Genomic DNA, 21,704 nt, shown 5'->3' with positions numbered 1-21,704 from the left:
GACTTTGACAACAACAACAACAACAACAACAACAACAACAACAACAACAGCAGCAGCAGTTGGAATGTGATAGATTAAGCATTCCACACTTTAATTTAAATTCTCTGCAAGTTGTTTATCAAACCACAGGGGTATGAAACAGTGATCGCCTGAAAAGGATGAAAAACATGTTTTTGGATAAGCTTGGTGCTAATGGAATGAGCAGAATCTATAATTTATGGTACAACGTCTCAAGCAAAAAAGCCTTGATAAAAACGCTTGGCAAAACAAATAAATAATACACTTAGTCTATTTTAAAGGTTTCATTTCTGGACTGTTTAAAACATGTGTATTGAACCCCTTCTTTTGAAGGAACTTGTGTAAGTATTAGTCCAATAAATTAATCTGAGGCATATGTATTGCAGGGACAAGAGCAAAATTGAATGCTATAATAACAGGAGGATTGGTTGGGTTTGCATGAATTATTGCATTTCCATGTAAATACCTGGATAGACTGACAGGGATTTTGTTTACCATCAACCCAGTCCTTTTCAGCCTTCAGGTGGTTTCATGTGTGAGCACTTGCTTGGACTTTCCCAGGAGGAATAGATGCTTTAGAGTAAGTTTGCCCTGGCTGGAGAGTTTCGAGCAGCACTTACACCCAGCCTGCGTAGTGTCCCCAACAAGCTCCCTCAGTCAATATGTTGTGTTAAGCTCCAGGATACAGACACTAAAGTGTAGAGCTATGGACACATTTGGGGGATCGCTCTGCCAGCAAATAATGAATGATCTCCTGTGCAGCCTGAGAGAAAAATGTTGCCTTCGAGTTAGATGTTCCCCTTGCAATCAAATCCATATCACATTTCTTTCACATCACAACGACCCAGAAGATGCTGGATAAAGAGAAGAGAGGAAGAAAGAGTGAGAGATACAAGAGAGAGGTGATAAATACAGGACAGCAGTGACAGCAAATTGAGGGAGCTATCTCAAGGGAAAAAGGACAAAACGGGTATTTATTTGAGAAAGAAGAGAGAAATACAGTGGCTGCTAAAATAAGTTATTTTATTGCATCAAATGTCACTGTTTCAAGAAGGCTTGGACAGCATAACAGAAAGCAATTCAGCCCGGCGTGGCATAAAGCTGCACAGCAGGTGAGAGCAGTAAGCATAACTGCGTGCACATGACATTATTGGAAACCATCAACAAAACAATATGGTTGCTTTGGCTCCATCTATTTCTTGAAAATGACCATTTACAGTTGTGGATCGTAATAGTCACTGGGAAAAAAGGTTTTTTAGACAACTTGCAATTATTTTAGTAACTGATTTATCCATCCATTGTTGATTAAGTACTTGTTTGATAAATCAAGAAACAGGACCCTTCGCAGCAATTTTCTACAGCTCAGTGTGATTTCTTTAATTGCTTTATTTTGTAAAAATAATTGTCAAAAACACAAAGATTTTCAATTAAAAATGATATAAAAGAAGGAAAAGCAGCAAATCCTCACAATGCCTTGTTTTGCATTTTTGTTTGATAAAGTAAATAACCGAAGCAGTTGTCAATCGATTCAATAATTCATTTTAACACCTAATCAACATCCAACAGGAGTCAACTTGACATTGTCGGCTACATGTTCTACTTGTTCTGAACTTACTGAATGTCAAGCCGATTCTGTTTGTGTTCCTTATTAAATATTAAGCCCGATAGATAGACCTTTCACAGAAAAATCTAGTTCTTTCCAACAGCTTGTAACCAAATCCAAAGTATTTCAATTTTTTTTATGAGATTTAATTCAGAATACGAAAAATCAGTCTCGAATGTCAGGACAGAAACTCAGCTGTGCTCGATTTCAGTTGTATCCGCTAAAGTTCTTTATCGTATAGAACAGGGGTGGCCAACCAGTCAGAGGTTTAGAGCCACATTTGTTCTATGTTACTGCAAAGAGCCACATCAAACACACAGTCACTGATACCGCTTGTTTCTGTTTTTTTGTTTTCTGGAGACAAGATTTCAACCACGTCACTGATGCATTTTTGTGGCATTGGGATATTTTTTTTTTAAATCCTCTGGAGCAGAGAGAGGAGCTGTGGATTATTGATTAATGCATCAGTGTTTCTTAGGGTCAAAAACACTAAACTCACAACTTAAAATGAAAGCGTTTAGTTTATTTAATAAAAGAGCACATGTTCAATGTGAAAAGTGACAGCAGTTATAGATTATTTGCAATTTGGTGCTATATATATATATATATATTTTTTTTTTTTCAGTTATATATATTTTTTTAAACACCTTCAATTTCAGGGGGGGGCACGGGGCTCCGTTGGCGGGGCGCAGCGCCCCTCCAAAACAATGGTAGGGGAAACACTGGATAGTGTTTAATCAACGATAGGTTTCCCCCCCCCGCCAAAGGTGATTGGTTCACTGCATCGCAGGTATTATTGTCATTGGCTCTTGGGCCACATCAAAATTAGACGCGCTGTCATCCTCTCATACTGACACCTGACACGGGACGAAAGTAACGGAGCGATTTTATCCGAGCCCAAACAACTTTGACCGGCCAAATTACGTTAATACTTAACAGACCTACTAAATATCAGGTCAGGAGTCGCTAGTGTTGTCACAATACCAACATTTTGGTTTCGATGCCAAGTCAAGAATTGCGATTCCGATTCTTTTTCGATACTTTTCTTAAAAAAAGGGAAACAGTCTTAAATGTAATTATTGTGCTTTATTTCACACCAGAACCATAACCATAACACAAACTTTTAAAAAATGAGAACAATAAATAAAATAAATGACAAGAATTCCTATTAAATAAAATTAATACATTTCTCACAGACAGGCCTCGTGGTGTCCGTAGACTTGCCCTCACTGTCAGAGATATAGCTCAAATACTTTTTTTTTTATCAACAAGCCGAGGCGCAGCGGCAGTTGCACTCCCACTTGCAGCCATGCTTCTCGTTTTCTCACATGCTCTGGCAGCTAGCGCGTGGCCGCGTGCACGAGAGAGGGGAGGGACTTAGAGCGTGCTTGAGAGGGGCGGGACTCCAGGCACGGCTGCAGTGCAGGGAGTGGAAACAGAGCGCTGAACACACACGGCTCTTATTAAAACGGCGCTTTCTCACCGGAGTACTTTCCCCCGTCATTCTTAAAGTACCGATACTAATGAAACGGAGGAATCGTAAAGTTTTTAACGGCAGGGTATCGCGGTACCTTTCAAGTATCGGTACACCGTGCAACACTAGTCAGGAGTCAGTGTCTCTCCCCCAAACTCACACATAATATACAATTCGATATGAACTGAAGAGCCGCATGAAACTAGGCAAAGAGCCGCATTTTGTGGCGGAAGTAGAGCGCCACTTACAGGCCCGGCATATGTACTACAGCGTCTCCAGTGGTTTCGAGCGGTTTCGTGTGGACGGACAAGTTTCTTGAGCTGATTCTGTGCGGACGGAAGACTTTTTGGAAATCGACTTCGGTTCGAAATCCGTTTCGTCTCCGTGTGGACGGGGCCTTAGTTGGAATCATATGCACACCTGAATGTTTTTACATGTGATAAGATTATATTTTCAAACAAAAACAATGAAAGGATTCATGTTAAGAAGCATATAAAGGGATTTCAAGATCTCCAGAGGTGGAGGGCAGCATGCATTTGAAAGGAAATCCTATTTACCACTCAAGTGTATGGATGGGTATTTGCCATTAGAAGCACATTTGTCTCACTTTCTGTCAGTATTGCCACTCAATCCTTCAAACAAACACACATACAGAGCAGTTCTCACGGTCTGCAGGTAGTGGGGAAACAAGCATTGTAATGAAAATGGTTGTATTAAATTGACAATTGGAAAGTAGAAATCACAAACTGAGAGCCATTTCATTTATCATTATCAACAAACTAGTTTGTTTGCCCACCAAACAAGTCAAAATTAGTTTGTTTTCTATATATTTTGAACGATCAGAGTCATTAGTGAATTATAGTATTATGGTCGTCATCCTGGAGGCAACTACTAATTGTTTAAGTTGTGTTTTTTTCTAATTGAAGATGGAGTGTTTAACTTTTGTCTCCCCTTATGGCAGTGAGATTACCATATGTGAGAGAACATGGGGAACGAGCATGGCGGGAAATACTAAAAGGGGGTCCAGATAAAAAAGAAACTTTTTTAGAAAGTTTAGGAAGGATTAGAAAAAACGTTTGCAAAGCATGAGTTTAAGAGGTCGCTCTTGGGGGCAAACTGGGCCCATTTAAATGTCAAAGTAGTATTGCTGCTATCCAGATTTAAACATCCTATAATGGAACATTTAAAGACAATAAAAATGTGAATGTTCACTTCATTATACCATCAATAAGTGTTGTCCTTTCCTATATTACGATATGTACCGCAGTTATTGCTAAAGAATACGATAGAACGCCTCAGTTGGGACACCTTGCAGTAAGACCATATGGTGTGTTTCGGGAAAATATGAAAACTAGTTACCAAGTGTACAAAGGAGTCAATACAAACATGTAAATGACTGAATCTTCCAGCTTTTACCATTCCGAGGGGCATTAGTACACATTCAAACCTGACCAAGTGAAAACATATTGATATAGGAAGTAACGAAGAAGAAGAAGTTCTGCTGTTTAAAGGAAATCTAATTTGCATTGCGGTTGAACCATCTTGCAATGTATCTTTACATTTCTAATGCCAACCAATCCACATCCATGATAAGACAGGCTATCATAATAATCTCAAATTGACATTTCATTTCTCAATGAATCCCTTTATTTGACATTAATACTCTCTTTCCCCCAGCTAATGTGGATTTAAGATAAAAAGGAAAATTAACATAGTTGGCGGCCGTCCAAGCCCCGAGTCTGTTCGGAAGATTTACGGCTCTTCATCTTCATGAGCGTGTTTGTTAAGACTTAACAACACGTGCCATTGACTATATATTAGAGCTCTAAAACACTTTCTGCAAAGAGTACAAGGCCAATGTGCTTTTCCTATTGTCTATTTCTTTCCTACACATCAGGGTGAATTCAGTCCTCTGAGGTTGAGCTACTGAATGCTTCTGAAAGCACCTCAAACCCTTGCAGACAGCACAGACATGTACATACTTCATCATGATTAACTTGCACTAGCTTGCATTTCAGGTGCAGTTTTAGAGGTGAAGCCTTTCACCTCAGCATACTTCATAGATGAAGCATGACAGCTGACAGCTAGCACAGGGCCAATGCGTGGGCATCAGTAATCACACACACACACGTTACAAAAAGAAAAGCGCTTTATACCGTGGTATCACAGAGAGAAAATGAATCCAGAGCAACAGCATTGTTCTGGAGATTTCTAAGAATGGCCCGTGTGACAGTGATAGCTCAGCTGTTTAAAAACCCCTTCCTTCCGCTCGGGAGTGCACAACCAGTCGTCTTTCTAATCAATCTGAGGCAGGGATATGTGCATGTAAGCGTGTGTAAATGTGTGAGTGTGTGTGTGTATTAGACAAAGTCTGGTAAGTCTCAGGATTCACCCTGTCCACGAGGAATGAATCTTGTTTTGGCAGAGCGAGAGGAGTTACAGGTTGGACTCCTCTGAGAACCAGGCACCAAGTTAAACATTATGACTGCAGGAGAATAGCAGCTTTGGCTAGAGGCTGTTGTGTTTGAATAATACAGTAGATTGTAAGACTGTCAGCGTGCCCTCTGAGTCTCTTACTCTTGAACTCTCAGACAAAAAGATTATTTTTGCACTTGATAATACATTTCATAAACATGAAATCCTGCATTTCTTCCACAACATCTGTAATGGTCTTGGCTTCCTCTCCCACTTTGAGACAACTCTCATGTTGGCACGGGCACAGAATACCAACCAGAGGAGAATAAATAAACAACGTTTTATACAATTATTTATTTTCAGTGTGTTCAAAATAAAATGAGAGCAGAATGTAAAAGCACAGTCCAAATAAAAGGCATGATTTGTGTTTTTTGAACGGTGTGAGCACTTTATCTTTGTTCTTCAAATTGGTCAGTGACCTATAAATTCAGCTGAGTATCAAAACAATAACACTATTCAATCTAATACCTAGCAACTGTTAGTAGCTAGGTGAGTATACACTACTCTCTTTAATCAGCGAGACAGGCTTCTAACAGAAAAAAAACATAAATGTTTCCTCTCTGGAGGTGTTTGGCACAGCAGGACGCTGTCACATGCAGCCAGGTAATATTCTATCTACCTGCATCTACCATAACCAGCAAGATTATTCAGTGTTGTAGATAAAGATAAAATAGACACAGTCAGACAGAACAGTATATATGTCAGCAACCTAACATATATATAATAAACTGATATTTAGCTTGCTCCTTTATATACTATTTTCATTCAATCATAAAGGACTTATCTATAACAACAATAATAATAATAATAGCTGGGATTTCTATAGCGCCTTTCAAGGGACCCAAGGTCGCTTTACAGGAATAGGGCAAGCACAAACAAAACAAAACAAAGGTCAGACAGACAAAACAACAGATAGATTTAAGGGCCGAAAGCCTTGATGAACAGATGGGACTTGAGGGCCCTTTTGAAGGCGTCCAGTGTGGGGATGTTGCGAATCTCCGCAGGGAGAGCGTTCCAGAGGGTGGGGGCTGCCACACTGAAGGCTCTGTCCCCGAAGGTTCTCAGTTTGGTGCGGGGGGTGGTGAGCAGGCCAGAGTCTGAAGACCGCAGGTTCCGGGGTGGGGCATGCGGGTGAAGGATGTCCGATAGGTACTGTGGGGCAAGGGCATGGAGGGACTTGTAGGTCAGGAGGAGGACTTTATAAGTTATGCGGAACTTGACCGGCAACCAGTGGAGGTGGATGAGGGTGGGAGTGATGTGCTGCCAGGGCTTTGTGTGTGTGAGGACCCGAGCTGCACAATTTTGGACATACTGGAGCCTGTCCAGGGCTGTCATTCATCAAGATATCTTTTAATATATGAGCAATTAGATATATGGTACTCGGATCATCTTAATATTACATTTTTACCACTTTTATATACCTTCCCTTACAGTTTATTAATTTAGCACTTTCTGTAGGCCGTATATTTTATCCCTTTTTTACTTTTACATATTTATAAGCATTGTTGAATGGCACCTGAGATTTAAGCTTTCTTTAACAAAACAAACAACTTAAAACTGTTGAAAGAAACGACCCATTTGCTGAAGAGGGTTCACATTGAACTGTTGAGTAAATAGACAGGCGGCCTCATAGAAAACATGTGCATTTAGATTATAAGCAGTATGTATAATGAGGAGGTATAAAAGAACTGCAGCTTTTAAGAGAACCAACATGTTCTAATCTAGGTGTAAACAAAGGGTGGTGGCGTGTGCCCCCGGCACCATCATTAGGCGTGGCCAGGCCGTGAAGAGTTGGAGATAAGGGCTCTTAGAATCAGGATAGTGAGTGCACCCTTAAGAAACATGGAGCCACCATCTAGTGCTATTGTGTGTGTTCCAACCGTAGCACCATTAGAGGTGCAACAAGAACAGGGAAAAAGTACGTAAATGCAAATGCATCAAAAGATAAACATGCAAATGTAAAAACTGAGAGAAACGGCAAAGTGGCGTAACACATCAGAATTCAAACGAGCAATTAAACACAGAAAAACAGAGATAACAAATATATCTGAAACTGTACTGCAGAAAGCAAAAGCAATTACTGATGGCTGCTATAAAAACAAAGCTCATACATTGGCATCTCATTTGCTGTGACTGACATGGCAGTAATGATGTCCAGATATTTTGAGGCAAAAGTTGAGGCACACTCGTTCTCTTGGTGGTGTGTGCACATCCGGGAGAACAATACTGCCGTATAGGACGAAGGCTTTCATTGGATAAGTGAAGAGAAATGCAGAAACGAGGACAGAGAGAAAGACACAGAAAGAATGGCGTTGGAAGATAGAATTCCAGTGGGACGGAGTGGGGAATAATCTTCTCTGTTTCCAAGGCTGCCATGGTAACACTGTTGCCAGAGTGCAGAAAGAGATTGTAAAATGGTGATGGTGGCAGGGAAGCCCCCTCCCAGCTTTTTGAAGTTAGGGTTGGTACTGCCTGTATTTTGGGCTAGCTTTGCAATGTGGCTTATTTCATTTAAAAAAAAGGTATGAGTTCATGAATCTGTGTGTTAAAGGTTTTCCCTGTGTGTGTGTGTGTGTGTGTGTGTGTGTGTGTGTGTGTGTGTGTGTGTGTGTGTGTGTGTGTTTGGTATGTGTTTGGTATGTGTGTGTATGTACTATGGGCCCCTGCTGCTGCTGTTTTCCTTATTCTCAGCTGCAGCGGCAGGTGTAAGCCCGGAGCTATGCTGGGGCTCGACACACCATGAAAGGTTAAGACAGCCGGAGACTCAGACAGAAGCGATATACAGTCAATGCGTCAGTCATAAAACAGCCCTGCAGGTGTGGCTTTTAACTGCTTTTCCTGTTTAGGCTAATAGTCTCAAGTGACAATACGTCTCATAGTATGAACATGCTTCTTGCTCTGGGGCAATTTCGGGGTAACTGAGGACGGCACACTGTGCTGGAGGATTATTTTTGTCTTCTTACCTGTTTTACACACTGTTATTTTCTGGTGTGATATACTCCATTTACACCTAATGTGTTTTGAGGCAGATTAAATGGTGAACGTAAATAGAAAAAAGGATTTAAAAAAAAACCAAACAGTTTCAGGTGTATTACCACCATCCTTTAAAATGGAGTTGGCTGACCCGGATTTGCTAGCAGATTTGTGAGAAGAATGTATTTCAATTGATCTTCTAACGGTCTAACAGATAAGTGCAAATGGAATCGGCAAAAATCTTACATGGATTTGATCTGGCTTTAAGACACTTGAGATGACATATGGGGTCTCAGAAACTGACAGTGATCACTGGAAGATGATGCCTGCCAAACTAATCCTCCACAAATATAACAAGTAAGCATGTATGACTCACACCTGTACCTGTTATATGGTTTTATCGATCTTATGAACATAATGATGCATCTATGGAAAAGGAAATCTGTAAATGGGCTGTTTCATACATTGTAGACAATGAAGCCCTGAGAGTCAAAGTCAATTAGTGTGAAACAGAATGCTTGTTGCCAATGTGGAATTTAGTTAGGCTTTTCCCAGTGCAGGGATCAGATAGGTGTTGTCTGGCAGTCTGAGACGCATACCATGTTGTTGTTCCTCACTAATATTGAGCAAATCTGAGAGAGAAGGTGCGACTGACCTTTCTTGCAAGATGAATGTTGTTTCTTACTTGGATGGGGAGGAAAATACTAAACAAAATCAGCAGAACAGGCTGTATGTCTGGCAGTGAGTGCACAGGCAGGGTTAAAGGAGGTAAGTACAGTGCTTGTTGTATATATTATTTTTGAATTAGTTGAATGTTAATATTATTCGAATAGTTCTAGACACTTCTTCTTGCAATATAGCCCACATTGTTATATTTTTCTGTCCCACTTGATTTAGTCAGTTTCATCTAGCAAGTGTTGTCTGCAGTATCGGTCAGAGGCAGTGAAGAGGCCCTGATGTTTGATAACCCGCAAATACAATTAGAGTTGCTTTCTGAGAGGCAATGCAATTCCTATTTGCTGACCTCCATCCTCCCAGAACCAAGCTTAATTCCATGCCCCAAGAGAAGTGGATGATAGTGAATAAGCTTTGTGATATTCATTTTAATTTATATTACCATAATTTGTTCAATTTAATTTGAACGCAGGGGCCATTTGACTTTTTTTCAGTTTTGACTTTATGTTTTGCAGAGTCCCCTGTCAGCGGGGAGGACGAATTGAAAACGCGAGTGGTTTCATCGCCCCTTCTAGACAGGACATAAGCCATTAGACAAACTGTCAAAGGACTGTCCGGCCCCCAGTAAGAGGCACAAACACACAGATAGCTAGCGTAATGCAGAAGCCACACATGACATAATAATTATAAAGTACATTTGATATGCTGTAGTTGCTAGAGGATGATGTATTATAAGAGCAGATTTTACAGGGAAAATATTTAAATATGTTGTCACTCAGATTGGCTCTTAAGATTAAACCTTTTACAGAGACGTTCAACAAAAATGTTCGCTATTTTTTAAAACTCATGATTATTTTGGTCAATAATTGATATCACAATTATTAAATACGACTATTCATTGACTTTGAAAACATCAATTTATTGAACTTTAAAACAAATAATAATTTGAACAGTATCTTTTCAACTGTTGATTACCCTGAACGTATAATTCAACTGAAAAACCAATACAAAAATAAATGATACATTTATATTTACATTTAAATAAATAATATCAAAAATAATAAATACCAATAAACAAGATCAACAAATATGTTTGCGCACTTCAACAAGCTACTAAACATATATAAATATGATAAATACAAATAAATTAGACTAAAATAAATTAGATCAAATATGTTGCAGTGCACTGTCACAACCAAGCAAAGCAAAATAATTGTTTTTTTCGATTATGTTGTTTTCGTAATTGTGGCAGGCCAAAATCGTAATTGCGATTAAAATACGATAAATTGCACAGCCCTAATGAAAACCTAATTCTGGTGGCATAACATGTCTTTCGAAACAAAGTTGCACATGAAAAATCACAATATAAAAATGTGATACTGTTACAAAGTAAAAAACCACCAAATGGTATTAAGAAAGTACAAATACTGGTCAAAAAAGGGCATTCAGAGGGTAAAAAGAAACCTGTCAATATTTTCTTGCTCTTGGTTTGGTTGCTACTAGCAACAGACTGTTAAACTGAAACTAACTGCTGGAGGCAAAATACTCACACTTTGTTGACCAATACGTTGGAGCTGGTGTGCACATCATTAGGACAAATGTTAAAAGGCTCTTGGGTGCTCTTCAAGTTGTTAATACAAATATAAAGATGTTATAATATTCAAAACATTTCAGAATTGTTTCTTCCACTCAAGTTGCCTGAACAGAGAAAGACAGTTGTTATCTCTCAGTCACTCATGGGTTTGATTAATGTTCGCATGATTATACATATTTTTCCTCTAGAATGAATCATATTCCATAGAAACGGAGCTGACTGTCGGACACCTGCGGAGTAAAGAGGCCTCTTGACGGAATAATTACCGTCTCAAAAAACACAAATGAACAAGAGTGGCACATATACAAATAATAAGCAAACATGCAGTCGCACGAATGCACTCACGCACTCACGCACTCACGCACGCACGCACGCACACACACACACACACACACACCATCAACTTCTACTGACAGAAAGCAAAAATGATGCAACAAATGATTTATTCTTCTAGAAAATAGTTAGTTAAAGTTAAAGCCTTTTATTGTCATTATACACAGAGTATAACCAGATTCAGAGTGCAACTCTGTCCCGGTGTGCAAAAAATACAAACAAACAAATACATAACACTAAAAAATACAGCAATAGGACATACAATCATACGGGGGAATAAATAGTTAAAAATATTGATAAAAAATAAATAAATAGTATATAAAGTGCATTAAAAGTGTGTGTATGTGTGAGAATGGTTACAGTTATTGCATTAGGTGTGGTGGTTGAGCAGCCTGACGGCCCAGGGGTAGAAACTGATTTTGAGTCTGTTTGTCCGTGACTTGAAGCTCCTGTATCTCCTCCCAGAAGGCTGGAGAGAGAACAGTCTGTGACCTAGGTGAGAGCTGTCCTTTATAATTTTGTTAGCTCTGCTGAGGCAGCGGGAGGTGGAGATGAGTTCCAGAGAGGGCAGGGGGCAGCTGATGGTTTTCTCTGCCATCCTGATCACTCTCTGCAGGGCTTTCTTGTCCGCAGCTGAGCATCCTGCATACCACCCGGAGATGGAGTATGACAGCACGCTCTCGATGGTCGCCCGGTAGAAGGACACCAGCAGCTTCTTGTTCAGTCGGTTTCTCCGAAGTACCCTCAGGAAGTGTAGTCGCTGCTGGGCCTTCTTAACTGCTGCAGTGGTGTGTGATGTCCAGCTGAGGCTCTCCGAAATGTGAACCCCCAGGAACTTAAAGGTGGAGACCCTCTCCACTCTCTCTCCATTGAGGTGAAGGGGGGCGTGTTCTGGACGGTGCTTTCTGAAGTCTATGATGATTTCTTTATACTACGTTTTATCTAATTTTAGTGTAAAATGCATACTACTTTTATACATTAAGGCATTGAGTTAAGATATAACATGAATACATCTGGCTGATATTTGGTGTTCTTAGCAAATCAGGGATCAATCATTTGACAGATTTCAGTATGCAGTTTGAGTCGTCCACAGAAACGGCTATATAGGGAAATGTGTCATCTCATACAACCTGGGCCAGGGACTAAAAATAACCTACTAAGTAGAAGTATGAAGAGTGTTTGCTATTCATCAGAAAGTAGGTCCTACTTTCTGATGAATAGCAAACACTCTTCATTTCCTCCATTTGATTTTCTACAGCCGGGCAGACCGAAAGTTATCAGGTTATTTTTAACTGATTTCCTCTGAGGCAAATACTTTCTGGTTGATTGTATACATTGATGAGGACAACACACTATTATATTCAATTGACATGCTGCAGTGGTCATGTTCCCTTAAATAGGAGCAGTTTTCCTTACCATCAACATCATTAGCTCAGGTAGCAGTACTTCAACCATGACACTACAATTGAATTGCTGTTAAAAAGAAGAGATAACTGTTCGGTACAGAAGCTGTTGAAAACTAGGATCATTAGTGAATTTTAAAAAGAACAACATGTTAACAGAGGTTCTGTTTTTCTTTGATATAACAACACTGTTTTTTCGCTCTTATTCATATTCAATGTCAATTGGGGTACATGAACCAACCACCTTAGGTATAAAGGCAGGGTTGGGCTTCAACAACACTCTTGTTTGCCCTGGGGCGAACTGAGTGCATGAAGGATGTACAGATAGCGCATGAATGTCACTGACCCGCTTGGCGGATGCCAGGGCCAGTAACAGCACTGTCTTGAGTGACAAGTGCTACATGTCAGCTCCTTCCAGGGGTTCAAATGGGGTCAGGTTGAGCCCATCTAAAACCACTGCCAAGTCCCATAAGGGCACCAGTGACCTGGAAACAGGGAGGAGCCTGCGAGCCCCTTTCATAAAACAGCAGACCAAAGGATGTTGGCTAGCCGTCTTTCCCTCAAAAGCCCACATGGCCGTTACGGCCCGTCTACACTACAGCGTCGACAGCGTCGAAAGCTCCAATCTGCTCCAATCTGCCCATTCACTTTCAATGGGGTGACGTCACGTAGCCGCGCTTTTTCGCCGAACTGAATTGTGGGTAGCAGAGCGAGGCGTCTCAGGCGTCTCAGGCGACAGAAGTTGAACAATGTTCAACTTCTGTCGCCTGAGACGCCGGAGTAGCCAGCGCCAGCCAATCAAATCCCGTTTCCCAAAATCTGACAGCTGAAGCCGTAGCCAATCAAAAGCGTCTAAGCTGGGAGAGATATCCCGCCGTTCATTTCTATATTTCAAAAAAAGTCGGAGGAGAAACTAACTATCGCCGTAGCGAATCACCCGGTTTTGTATGACCAGACCCTCTTCACCTCCCGGGATACAAACCGGAGGAACCAGGCATGGAGGGAGGTGGCAGAGACAGTGGGGGAAACTGGTAGGTTTTCGCCTGTTTGGGGAGTTTATATATATATTGCTCGCATAAAATCCCCGGGGGTTTTTGCTTTGTATGTCGGGGGCGGGAGATTCATGTGATTGGTTGTTGGTCGTGTTGCTTGAATAAAATCCCCAAGCTCCAGACACGCCCAGCTCCAAGCTATTTTTGGAGCTGTAGTGTGGACGCTCCGTTAGAGTCAGCGGAGATGTCACGTCTCTTACCCTCTGAGTCCCTATTAGTTGTGTTATGGGGCCCTCTAGTGTCTGAACACGGTGGTGCCCCATTTCGACAATCCCCACCGATACTGCGCATGCGCGTGACGGTGGTGCCTTCACAACCCCAGCCGAAAATGTTTCCCCTCGTAACGGGACCTGGAGGTCTCCTTGGTCATTTCGCTGACACACGGCCTGCAGGTCCCTGCTCAGACAGGGCGAAGCTGGTGTGCTATCGCCCGGGAGAGCAGCCATCGCTCCCGGCTTTGCAGCTTGAGCCGATGACATGAAGATATCGTCTTCTTGCTCATCCGAATCAGACAGGAGGAACTCAGAGGCATCCTCTTCGTCCTCCATGTAATCCAATTCCAGGACATCCTCCGCGGGCGAAACCATGGTGAGGTCTAGTTGGGAGCCCCAGCTTGGTAAAGCGTGGGGCTCCGTTCCCGCGTCTCTTGCCGCCACCGGGTCCCAGCCTGACACGGCGCGGGACTCCGGTTCTGCAGCTGCCGCTGTTGATGAGCCCCAGACCGACACAGTGCGGGGCTCAATCTCTGCGGTGGACGCCCATCAACGGACATGAGGGGGTCCTGTCCCGACAAGCTAGCTTGGCGTGCTAACCGTCGGCGGAGGCTCTTTATGGTGAAACGGGCACAATGCCCGCACGAGCCGGGGTTGTCAATAGCCTCCTGGGCGTGTTCCAGCCTGAGGCAGGACGAGCAGACCTGGTGTGAGTCTGTGCCTGATATTTTCAACCCGCAGCCTCCGAGTCGAGCCTCCGAGTCGAGCCTCCGAGTCCCTGACTCCTCTGGTGTGAGGGAGAGAGGCGTCCATCTTGTTCGCCGCGTGGCGTGGAGAGGACCCGCTCGTAACAGGTACGTCGTCGAGAAAAAAAGTGTTACCAACCTGTCTTTAATCCGGAGAAAAAGAGGACGGTGTAGGTCTTTTTTCTCAAAGAATATTAACTGGTGTGTTAATATTCTTTTAATCCTTTCCTCCTCCGTGAGAAAGAGAAAAGAGAAACGTCCTCGCTACCGTGGTGTCGGTAGTGAGGGAAAGCAAGCTAGCGACAGGTGTGTTGCTAGCCTGAAAAAATCAAAACCTTACCTTGATTCCCGAGGAAGAAACGGCGAGGTCGATTATAATACTAACTGGTGTGTTTAGTATTAGCAGTCTTCTTGCGAAGCAGAAGAGTAGCTGGCGAGCGCCCGTCGACCGAAATTTAGATTTGGGTTCAGTCTGTGGACTGTTAAGCTAGCCCGGCTACCATAGAGATGTGCTCTGAAGCGAGAAGAGGTGTTTGAATGACGCATGCGACGTAGCGCGAGCTACTTATAGGGGGTGGATTCCCTGACGCTGACGTCAAGATCAGGATTGGCGTAATGAGATTGATGCTTCTGTTTGCTCCGCGATGAGGCGCATCCCATAGTGAGACATCGAACGGAGTGTTATGAATGAGAACTCGATGAGGATTTATTTTATTTTTTTACTTTTTTTGAAAAACAATTTTTGAACATTCTTTGAATTGAAGAATAAAGAATATATTAACTAAATATAATTGAATCAGCTAAATTAACGGAGCAGATCATAATCATATTTCTAATTGTGCATATATATGTCACTTTGGGTTTACTGTGAAAGTTTAGGGTTAAAGTCCCGATGTGACACCAGTGTCACAGCGATGTTTGTCTCATTTGTTTCATATCAATTTGATCAAGACATCTTTTCACAACAGGTTAAATGTAATAAAGGACATGTTATGTAAGCATTTTAATTCTTAAATGGCTTGAATCATACCTTTAGCAACCAAAAAAAAGCTTTTGAAATGTAGCTAGTTCTGTCAAATGTGTTAGTCTGGCACATGGACATCTTGGACATGTTGTTATGGGAACACAAAATCAAATGACCTGGACCATGACCCACCAGACCGTTCAGTGTGTGTCACTTAGGGACTTTGAGATAAAAATAACGACTAAAGCTGTATAAGGAACTTTCCAGAACATGTAAAGTGCATGTGACATCCGTGTCACGGTAATTTTCAAGTAACAACACAGTTTTTTATTTGAAATAGCATAATGGCAAATTATCCTTTTGTAGTGACAATGGTAGGCTATATCGTGACTGATTGTCAATATAGACAGCTCAACCCATCTCGCCACTCATATGACTTTAGTAGATGCTATTCCAAACTAAAAGGGGGTCAACTGAATTCATTTTTTTAATAATATTGTTTTGGTATCCATAAGATTACTGGACAATTTTACATGATTGGTTTTTAGATGAAGAACATTAGCATATCTGCAATCACAGTGCTACCTTGAGAGATAAATTAGAAGCTTATTTAAACGGACACTAAAACTACAATCTACTTAATGTGTGCATGTTTATGAGAAACCTCCAAACAATATTGGCAATAATTGATGAATAAGTGTTGGAAGGGAGGTTTGTTAATGTTACAGAGATGAGTGGAAAATGCTTTTGTCCTCTCTAGGACAGATAAGAGCTAAAAGCACGCTTTTAGGAACACTTCTATTCAATCAGCCTCTGACAGGTGGCTTCCGACAAAAAATGGAGAGGATCCCGTCTGTGCTCAGTGTCAGATTCATGCATTTAAATATTATGACTTCCACACCCCCAGTGTCTTTTCAATTTAAATTATGACATTGTTGGACATAGATGGATTTTAAATTAAACTTTTTTTTATATTACTGTTAGAAAAATATCACTCGTCACCGGCTTGGTCTTCAATATCAGGATACATTTATGTATTATCCTTGCAAGAATGGAAGTAGTCATCCCACACACATGGCTGCATGGGACAAATAGTTCCCAGAACAGTGTCCTTCAGATGCTTATATACAAGAGAGGGAGTTGGTTACTGTTTGTTTGAATACTGATTCAAAGCAGTATTCTGACATTAGTTAAGATCAGCTAAGGCCTGTGTAAGCAATATAACGTGACAGTGACTTATATGCCTATCTCTCTAGTGTGTCTCTAATGTGTCAAACTCAAGGCCCGGGGGCCAAATCAGGCCCGTGGTGGATTTAATTTCGGCCCGCAGGACCATTTTGAATTACTATTAGATCTGGCCCGCCGGTATATTGCACGCACACCTTCACTCAATCCTGAGGATTTCCTCAGCTCAGAGCCTGAGCCCAAACATTGATGAACTTGCACCCAGGATGAGATGCCAAGTATCTGGCTTGAACATCACAGAGCAGCACACTGAGTTTCAATGGATGTTTCCTTTTGCTCTTTTTTTCTTGCGACAACACGGCATGTTTGTTTTTTTCTTTGAGGGAAATTGTTTTTTGAAGCTGTTGTTGGCCTGTGGAAAAATGTAATCATAAGAAATGACTCCGGAAAAGCTGCAGATAGAGCCATAAGAAATTAATGCAAATTGTTATTTAATTTGTAATGTTGTTTTTATAGGCAATCATTTAAGCTTTGTTAGTTCCAGGTTTAATATGTGCAATAAGTTAATTTCAATACGTTTTGCAATAAACATTGAACCAGTCCGGCCCTCGACTATACCCATTTTTTTTATTTTGGCCCACTGTGTATTTGAGTTTGACACCCCTGCTCTAGGGGCTGTGTCATCAGGCCAATTTTAGGAACATAGCTATCATAACTTCAACACAGTGTCTCATGAGCGTCATCCATGTAGTTATACATCTGGCTACGTACACAGCTACGTAGGGCCTCTCTTATCATGTGCTACTCTGATATAGAAGGAACATTCAGTATTTTCCCAACAATTACCACAGACGAAATAGAATAAAACCCAATATACCAGCATTTAGACCTTTTATTCTCAACAAAAGATGGGCTTCCCTCTGAGCTCTGTAACGTGGGTGGAGGGCTGGTGGCATGACGGTCAGCTCAATATCTCTCAAGCAGCTGCTGATCCAAGTCCACAGACTCCACTGACTCCCACATGATGGGGTGAACATTGGTAGAACTGGCAGCAAAAGAATACATCTGATTAAGCAAGACGGTTTTCTATGTTAGGAGTCACTGAGATGTGGAGCCGGTCATAGAGAGCAAAAGCTCCCATCATGACAAAATAAATGCATTGATCGGGATAACAACAAATCATCATAATGAAAAGTTCTTAGGCGTGGGAATTTGAAATATTTGGATCAGTGTATCTGTATTTACTACACAGTCTTATGTTCTTTAAAGCTTCAGCTAGTATCTTTGAATAAATCATGTACATATGCTTCCCCAGTGCACCTTATGGCATTTGCTAGACAACCCCACGCTGAATGAAAACAACCAATCACAAACGGGAGCCTCTAGCGCAATTACTGCTCTTGAACTCCAAACTGTCAACACAAGGCAGCTTTGTTTGAATATGAATAGAGTTCTGTTTAGCTGAAAATAAGACAGACTCTAAACTTTGCGCCATGTTGAAAACAGTCAAGCCAAATCAAAGCACTGTCCGTACACCAATTGTGTTGTTTTACAGCTAAGCAATTCACTACATGTGTTTGGGCCGATGCAGTAACAGAATCTTGATGCGGATTTGATTGGCATCGCCTAAGTTGATAGTTTGATCAGAGTTCACGAGCACTGATTAAAACACTTCTTCGCTTTGAGTGGTTGTTTTCCTTCGGGGTTGCCGGAAAATTGCAATTAACATTAGGAGCACAGATTATCTGTCTCATGCACTACTCCCAGGATATAGTGTGAGTCTCTGGAAATATGACACAACATTATTCTTCAATAAAGGTAACCAAGTGTAGCTTTAAGCCTCAAATATATTAGTAACAATTAGATCCATAATTATGAAGATAATTCCTTTTCCTTTTGCCTCTAGGGTCTGTGACACTGGCGTAAATGACCTGTCCTGATTTCTCACGCTCTAAAGAGCTAATCCAGATGTAATCAGACTTGGCTGATTTTAATAATGACTTGGGGGAAAGAAGATTACACTCTTCCACTCCTGCAGCCCTGACAGCATCGCTCTCTTAGCGCTTTCCAAAACGAGCCTTGCGGGAGGCCTCAAAGGAGTAGAATTCACGTGAATGTGTGTGTGTGTGTGCGTGTGTGCGTGTGTTGGTCAGAGATAAGAATATGGTTCAAAAGAAGGGGGAGTTTAGGAAAAAAAGTGTTAAAGACAGAAATTAAGAAATGTTAGTAGGTCGAGGCAACTCAAAAGATTTGACTAAGAGAACTGTTTAGAGTGACGAGGAAACCAATTAAAATGCCCTCAACTTAACATAAAATATTATTTCAGGGTGAGAATTCTTATGCTTGGTGCTCCCACTAATTTGTTCAGAGACACCACACCTTTTCTCGGTGCTGTGTAACCCGAGGTTAATCATCTACAAGTGTTAAATTGAATGATAATTCACAGTTGAGCACATTCTAATAACCAACATGGCACCAATGACATATGTTGATTAATATTTCCTAGGTTTGCAAAAATCACAACTTTGCTGTGAGTGATATACAGTATTGTGTCGAAAATATTGTACTGAGATAATGTATTATGATGGAACTCAAGGCATGTCAGTAGGAAGTAAATACATGCTATAAATAAATGCTTCTTTAGATGGATGAACATGGTGAGAAGGGGAGCTTATTTTAGAACATATTTTCTGTCAAATGATCAGTACAAAGTGATGTACGTCGTGGGGCATTAAACCGTGTTAATAGTATTATACCATGTTACTAGCTCAATGTATTTCTTATCATGACTAGTACTACTTTCCCTGCACACTTCACTTCTGGAAACCTTAGTCTAATCTTTATTTAAGTACCACTTTAATGTGGCCCCCCGGTGCTTTTTGAAGGAATGGTGGATGTTCTGCAGAGCAAATGGCAGAAGCTTCATACCTCGGCTGAATCATCGTCGGCCAGACGTAGACTGTTTTGAGTCATTTCAAACGCCATTAAAATGCATGGAACTCAATCAAGATTACTGTCACAGAAAAGCACAAAGTTTGGATGTTTTCAAAACACCCACGCTCTCCACATGTACACTGTCATGACAAGAATACAGAGAGGAAATGTCTACATCATCCTTTATTTATATCATGTAATGGGCCAAAATATGATTATAAGAACACACAAACACACAGCATTTGCATAATTCCCTAGGAGGAAATTCAGTAACAATAAATTATGACTGAGCCATACAAATGAGTGATGGCTTGTACTATGTTATCCTGTGGTGACATCCATTTTTATATTATCTTCCAAATTCAAATAGCTTTATTGGTATGATCGTGACGACATTAAAGTATTGTTTCCTCATGCTTAAACACTCTTTTGGCGTGCTACATGTGCTAGTTGCCCTGCCATGGTAGTTTATACAGGGAACAACATTGATCTTTTGTTGCAAATAATTGGGAACACTTGAAGCGTGAGGGAGGAAAGGAGGCACACGGATAAATGATAATGATAACTTGCTTGGCTGTGGGCAGAGACGCTATTCATAGCCATCGTTTACTATGAGGTGGGATTACATTCAATTGAGAGGAGCTTTCAGGGGCTGAGAGAAAACAGGTGTTAAACAATAGTCAGCAGGGCGTGCATTGAGATAAAAGCAATTTTAATTGAAGTAGCAACATTTGTTTTATAAATGTATGCCAATTACACTCTATGCACATACAGACACCAGTCATTGTTTGGAAGGACTATCAAAATGTCATATTTAGGATGTAATGTCAATAAAGTGGACACACCTGCTTCATAATACACCATCAAAACACCTGACCTGATTACTCTCTCTCTGTGTACACCCACACACCGGTGCATCACGAGATGATGCAAGTCAAGAGGCCACTTGGCAGCATCAATGGGAGTATATTTTCTACAAAAGGAGCAATTGTATCACATTTGCTCACTGAATCATCCTGGCTAAAAAAACTGCATCCTCTGTCTGCCTAAAGACATGTGTGCTACAAGTTTGACGCACATCAAATATGTCGTCACTGCCTATGTGTGTTGCACTGAAACGATTATTGCAGATAGATAAGATGCATATGTCTTAATCGTTTCACCACATTACATCTACTGCGAAATTGAAACCAAAGCGGCTGGAATTGGAAAATACTTATGATCATGTTGCATTACAAGAAGATGACAGGATAACATTAGATAAGTTACAATTCGATGCAACAACAATACAATGGAATCTAGACAAATTGGCCTCCACTTTGCTTAAAAAGTGGAGGCCATATTCCCACTTATTATCAGGTTGGTTTGCATCAATGTGACGTTTATCCTGTGTTTACCTTGTGTTCAGTATAAGCAGTAAACACTTGTTGCATACATGTAGAGTCCGCATAGCTGTTGATCGCCTCACTGGAAAAAAACACTGCCCAATCATTTGAAAACATTCACAGACATCCTTCAATCTTTCTAGTACTGCCTTGGGTATTATGTGCATCCAAAAGGTTATGGAGCTAATGGTTGGCAACCCACGAGCATTAAGACATTAATCTGCGCCCTCACTACAGGATAACTAGCTCCCTGAGTCTCACCGCAATTTAGTCAAGCCTCCAAATAATACGTTTACCTACTGCGGTGAGCTGCAGGCTCCCTCCATATCTTATTTCCCAGTGCACCACACTCCCACACGCCAACACACTCCATTGCACTCTGCATAGCGGGAGAATACGTCTAACCTCCCACTCTTGTTGCTTTGGGGTCAAATTAGAAGGTTACTCTAATAATTTCTCTCAAGACCTATCTCCATTTATTTGTGCCTTCAGTTTACTTTGGGGGTAATCACACCTAAATATATGAGCTTTTTCATTGGATAAGATATAACAAGATCCAGATATAGTCCATGTAAAAACAAACAAGCAATAATGCCTTAACGCCCTAAAATATTATGGAAGCTGTATGGACTCTGGTATTATTGTTTCAATCTACCGGGCCGACAGTGTTTCACAACG

The 21,704-nt window shown here is 41.0% G+C and overlaps 1 protein-coding gene across 2 annotated transcripts in view; it reads left to right on the top strand.

Annotated features, from left to right (window-relative positions):
- The window catches only part of LOC117459643 (cGMP-dependent protein kinase 1), a 130,394-nt gene that overhangs the window by 31,710 nt on the left and 76,980 nt on the right, over window positions 1-21,704 (top strand). The window lies entirely within an intron of this gene.

Source organism: Pseudochaenichthys georgianus, chromosome 15 (assembly GCF_902827115.2).
Source record: "Pseudochaenichthys georgianus chromosome 15, fPseGeo1.2, whole genome shotgun sequence".
In the NCBI taxonomy this organism is placed as follows: domain Eukaryota; kingdom Metazoa; phylum Chordata; class Actinopteri; order Perciformes; family Channichthyidae; genus Pseudochaenichthys; species Pseudochaenichthys georgianus.
Note: the sequence above shows the minus strand (reverse complement) of the source record. Positions and strands in the feature narration are given on the sequence as shown.